At 31.4% G+C, this 5393-nt stretch overlaps 1 protein-coding gene across 1 annotated transcript in view; it reads left to right on the top strand.

Annotated features, from left to right (window-relative positions):
• Positions 1 to 4443: 4443 nt before the first annotated feature.
• LOC132187409 (protein NUCLEAR FUSION DEFECTIVE 4-like) overlaps positions 4444 to 5393 on the top strand; it is a 14137-nt gene continuing 13187 nt past the window's right edge. Inside the window, exon 1 of the mRNA XM_059601711.1 lies at positions 4444 to 4800. The gene's annotated coding sequence lies outside the window, so the exon portion shown is untranslated. The remainder of the gene's footprint in view (positions 4801 to 5393) is intronic.

The following is a 5393-nucleotide window of genomic DNA, read 5'->3' on the forward strand; positions in this document are numbered from 1 at the left end:
TTATTATTATATAGTTTCTTGAATCTTGATGTGATTTACAAGGTTATTAGAGGGCTCTTTTTTTTCAATCCACTTTGAATAGAATAAAGGTATGTGGTTATTGATGCTTTGACTTCATCCGCCGCCTTACAATATAAAAATATATAATTAGGTATCATTTGCATGCACGCAAAGTCTGAATCTACTGTTATTTTTTGCCCTTTCATTTTCACCCGGCCACTTCAAAATATCCTGAAGGTGCAACTACTATGCCTTAATATTAAATTAGCAGCGAAAAAATGCTATAAAATTATTATTTTACAATATAACTAAATTATAAACCGTAAATATAATACTTACGGTATAGACAAAGATTTTTTTTTTTTTTTTTAAATTGGGTTGGTGAAAGTTGTTTCAACTTAATCTATACAAATATTAAAAGAAATTTTATTAAAAAAAACATGTGTCAGCAGTTAAGTGAATTTTTCTTTAGTTGCTTAATTTAATTACCATCTTGTGCAAAGTTTATAAGTAATAAATAATTTTAATTGCTTAACAATCAAATGTCACCTCTAAGTTTGAATATCTGTACTTTGATTAATTGGATTTGTGTTAATTGTTACATCTTTATTTTATTTTTTTTCTCCCTTTTTTGATTTGATTGTGCAAGCGTAAATCTTTAAAGTTTCATTTTGTTGTTATATTGTTGTTTTTAATGTCAGCCCCCTATCTTTACAAGGTGGGCAAAAAGGGCATGCCTTTTTTGTCCTTTTCTTTTTTTTGGGCAAGTATGATTCAATATTGGCTAATGGCTACATATTTGGGGTTGGGCCAGTGTTGGGATGCCATATGATGCTGCCTATATTACATGTACATATAAGTTTACAACTGTGGATGTCTCCTCAGATAAATGTATTGCCAATCCTTTGATTTGAACTATAGATTTTAAATGAATTACTGGATATACCTAATGCTTCAATTATTTAAAATATATAGGATACACCAAAAAGATTAGTACTAGGATCATCTATATATATATATATATATATATATATATATATATAACATTATCCTTAAAAAGCTGAGGAAATGTTCTTGTTCGTTTTAAATATTCATGATTTCTTCCAAGAAATTAGATACCTGTTCTTGTGCATGCATGTACTTCCTTTTATGTGTGGTCGGCTAGAACATCCCCATGACATGAATGGACCTGAGCTCTCCTTAGATTTGATAAGGATAGAATTTTTTATTTTATTTTATTTATTTATTTATTTTTTATGGTAAATGATGATTTGATTATTCTAAATTAAGGAATTTAATTATCTTAATTTAAGGTTGTTGGTGTACGGAACCAATGATGACCTCTATCTGCAAAAGAGGTAAAATACATTAGAAGTCCGCTAACTTTTGAAGATCGAAAAGACTCTGACGCCCAAATCAGTAAGGGATGAGAGGAAGAGCTCTCTCAAGTAAAAAGAGCACTATTAATAGTTTGTATAGAATAAAAGAGATTATGTACCTTAGGCCTTATATACAAGCATGTAGAACATTATAGAGTCTTTTGGAGTCTGTTGAATGAGTCGCATGGCTAGCTATAGATCTCTTTGTTCTTTTGTGGTGGACTTGGGGTAAGTTTATTCGGGTCCTTTCTAGAGCATCGCATATAATACAAAATAAAGAAAAAAATGTAGGCTATAAGGCTTTGTGTCTTTCTCTCAATGTCTTTGATTTCTTTAGTTTATTATGAAATTCTATAAGCTTTATTTTGTAGTATCATGTGATTCATGTCGCACTCAAAAAATTTATCTCTAATATTGATAAGTTGGTAAATATCTCAATCGTGGTTAAAGACAAAAGAAAAGAGGAAATGGAAGATGCGTTAAGGTTCGATTGGGAAAAAATGACACTAATAAGAGGTTGGGTTCCTTTATAACTACCAATGATCAATAGTTGCTTCGTGCATGGGTCTCATTGCTCTTCCTGTTTTTCTTTTTTCTTTAATATATATATATATATATATGACACTAATAAGAGGTTGGGTTCCTTTATAACTACCAATCATCAATAGTTGCTTCTGTGCATGGGTCTCATTCGCTCTTCCTGTTTTTCTTTTTTCTTTAAAATATATATATATATATATATATATATATATATATATATATATATATATATATTAAGTTTGTTTATTTTCTTTGTAAGAATATTTCCCATTTAGGTTTGATTGTAATCAAATTTAAACCATTTTGTAATCTCTATATTTAGGCTTTATTCTATATATTTTCTTGTAAGTTTTATTTTCTTCCATAGTCTATTTGCAATTTACGCTGCCTCCTCCGAGCGTCTCACGTGCCTTTTCTGACATTGTTTTCAGAGCGTTTTGCAAAGTTGTATATAAAAATAACCAAAAATCATGTTTTCAAGGCACATATATGTCATTGTTGCTGCGCAGGATTATTCCTTCTTTCTTCATCAAGGGATAAGATGCTAGTTTCATGCTCAGGATTTCATTTGGGCTGCACCGAATTATTGCTCATCTCAGCTCACATCAAGTTTGATATGCCTATCACACAAGATCTCATCGTCTTCATCTACAGTTTTGCACGCCGATCGAGCTGACAATCTACTTCTGATCCTTATCGTACTAAATCTCGTTCATAAAAAAAAAAAAAAATAAATAAAAAAAAAAAAAAAAAAAATCATTCTTTCTCTAGCTTTTTGGAGAGCATCCCCATGCACATGATCATGGGCATGAACTAGCTCCCACTAGCTTTTGTGGTCATTTTGCATTCAAAATTTTCTCAGTAATAAGTTGGTAGACATCTCAATCGTGGTGATGGAAGTGCTGATGATACCATGCTTGTAGCTTTCATTAGTCTTGCATTGCATTCATCTTTGAACTTTCCTGGTTAATGACAAAAGAAAGGTGATAATGCGTGGAAGAAGAATTAGGGTTCTGATTGGATTAAATTGACACAACCGTCGGGTAGTACACTTTCTTTTTGAAAATATCCTTTATAACGACCAGTCATCAATAGGTTCTTTCATGGGTCTCACATTCGCTTGTATTTTTGTTGGATCAAGATTCCCTACAATTTTTAAAAAATTGTAAATTATCAGATTACAGAATTTATGCCGTTTATAGGTATTGAAACGCTTGAAAATGTCGTTTATTAAAAATGTAGCATGTTACTGTTGAGAATTAAGTATATTTTTATTAGGTTCTTGTTTTTTATGTTGTAAAAAAACTTTGAGCTATAATTTCAAGAAAATTGTAGATTCTTAATTAGGCCATTTCTAGGGCATCAAAACGCTTGAAAAATGCTATCTATTAAAAAGGTAGCATGTTACAATTGAGAATTGAATATATTTTCTTAAGGTTCTTGTTCTCTATGTTGTAAAAAAACTTTGAGCCAAAAAAATCATCTTTTAATTTTATGAAAAAGAAGTGTCTCTGCAAAAGTGAAAAAAAAAACATTTTGAAAAGAAAACTCTTTTTGCCTGCCTCAATTAAAATATGGCATTTTTAAAGTGTTTTGATGCCTAAAAATACCTTAATTTCATAATTTGAAAATTGTAGACCATCCTAATTCCTTTCTATTTTTTTTTTTTTTTTTGGGGTATAAAATTCAATAAAATGGGTTATGTTAAATGGGGTTGAGCACATATATTTAAGTTATTGGTTTTTCTATGATACACGATTATTTTTTGTTAAAATATTTATTTATTTTCAATGTTCAAGGGCGGGTAACAATCATGAGGATAAGAGCGAGAGTTTGAGAATAAGGTCACGTAAGACCACTTTGAGTGATGAGTGATGGTTATAATTGTTTGACTATTTGGACAAACGGATGCTGTATTTGAGTATTCTCATGATTATTTGATAATTGTATATGTCGAATTGGACATGATGTATTGAGATTTGAGCATTATGTAGCATATATTGACAATATCAAAGTAGTCCAAGTAATTTTATTTGTTGATTTAATAGTATTTTGCTGAATAAATGAATGAATGATTGGATTTTAGATGTAGAGAACAGCATTTTAATAATATACAAAAATATTATTCGTGTTTTTAATAATTACATAAGTGGACGTTTACATAATATTGGTAAATGATATCTATGAAGATGATATTTAGTATTACTCTATTTACCTAAAAAAAAAAAAAAAAAAAAGAAATGGCATGGACATTAATGTTGTTGGAATACTTTGACCGGTAGCGCATGTTGTGCATTGTCATCATATGTGAAAATGTATGGCTTAAAATTTGTCCTCGTACGTACGTATGATTAAAAAAAAGAAAAGGTGTAAATTGAAGTACGATAAAACGTTTCATGTAATGTTGTAACTGAAGAGAAAATAATATATGTTTAGAATCTGTCCACGCGTATGGTCTAGATTAATGGGAGTAAACCAGTTATATAACTTGCTTCTACTGCAGGAACTAGAACAGAAACAATCAGATTTTTCAGCTTTCTTTTCCACTGTTTTTCTGCAGGAAAATCAGCGACGCTTTCTTAGCTACCCTTTTTGTCGTGTTTTGAAATATCCGGTCAACACTTCTGAAAAAAGGCAAAAGAAATGGTGTTTCCTGCAACAACAGGAGGAGGCGGCGACGGTTGGGCAGACATGAAGAGCATCACCCTTCAAGTGCTCAAGGGGCGGTGGTTCGTGGTGTTCACAACATGTCTGTTGATGTCCGTCTCCGGAGCGAGCTACATGTTCGGCCTCTACTCCAACGAGATCAAATCCACACTCGGCTACGACCAGACAACTCTCAATTTGCTTGGCTTCTTCAAGGACTTGGGTTCCAACATAGGTACCGTTATATCATTATCTCAATACGTTCAATCAGCACTTATTTTGAAAAATTTATAGTATATATTCACAATGATAAAGTAAAGTTTTTTCTTTTTTTCTTTGGTGTTTAGACTAGCTGGTTGCTACAGTCAATTTTGTTCGGTTGTGGAGTTTTTGTAATTGGCTGGTTGCTTGTATTAGTCTAAGTTGTTGAATGAAATTTTTTCTTCTTCATGAATAAAATTATCAAATTTAAAAGAGCCACTTTTAAAATGAAGTAAACATTAAATTCTTAATATCTTGGGAAAATTTCAGAAAGCCCCCCTGAACTTCCAGCCAATTTGAAAAACCCCCCTGAATTTTCAAAACTCTCATTTAGGCCCCCTTAAACTTTGATTTTCTCTCACTTTGGACCTTTTTAACATTAAACTACTTCGTTTTGTTTCCTAAAAATATAATTTTTTTGTAACGGCCCATTAGTGACGTGTTAAGCATGTTGACACGTTACTAACGGTTAGTAACGTGTCATTAGTAACGTGGCTGGCAGGTTGCAAAATTGGAAGTTACTAATGGGAATTTAGTAACGTGTCAATTTCTGACACGTCACCCTTT

The sequence above is a fragment of the Corylus avellana genome, chromosome ca7, assembly GCF_901000735.1.
Source record: "Corylus avellana chromosome ca7, CavTom2PMs-1.0".
Taxonomy (NCBI): Eukaryota; Viridiplantae; Streptophyta; class Magnoliopsida; order Fagales; family Betulaceae; genus Corylus; species Corylus avellana.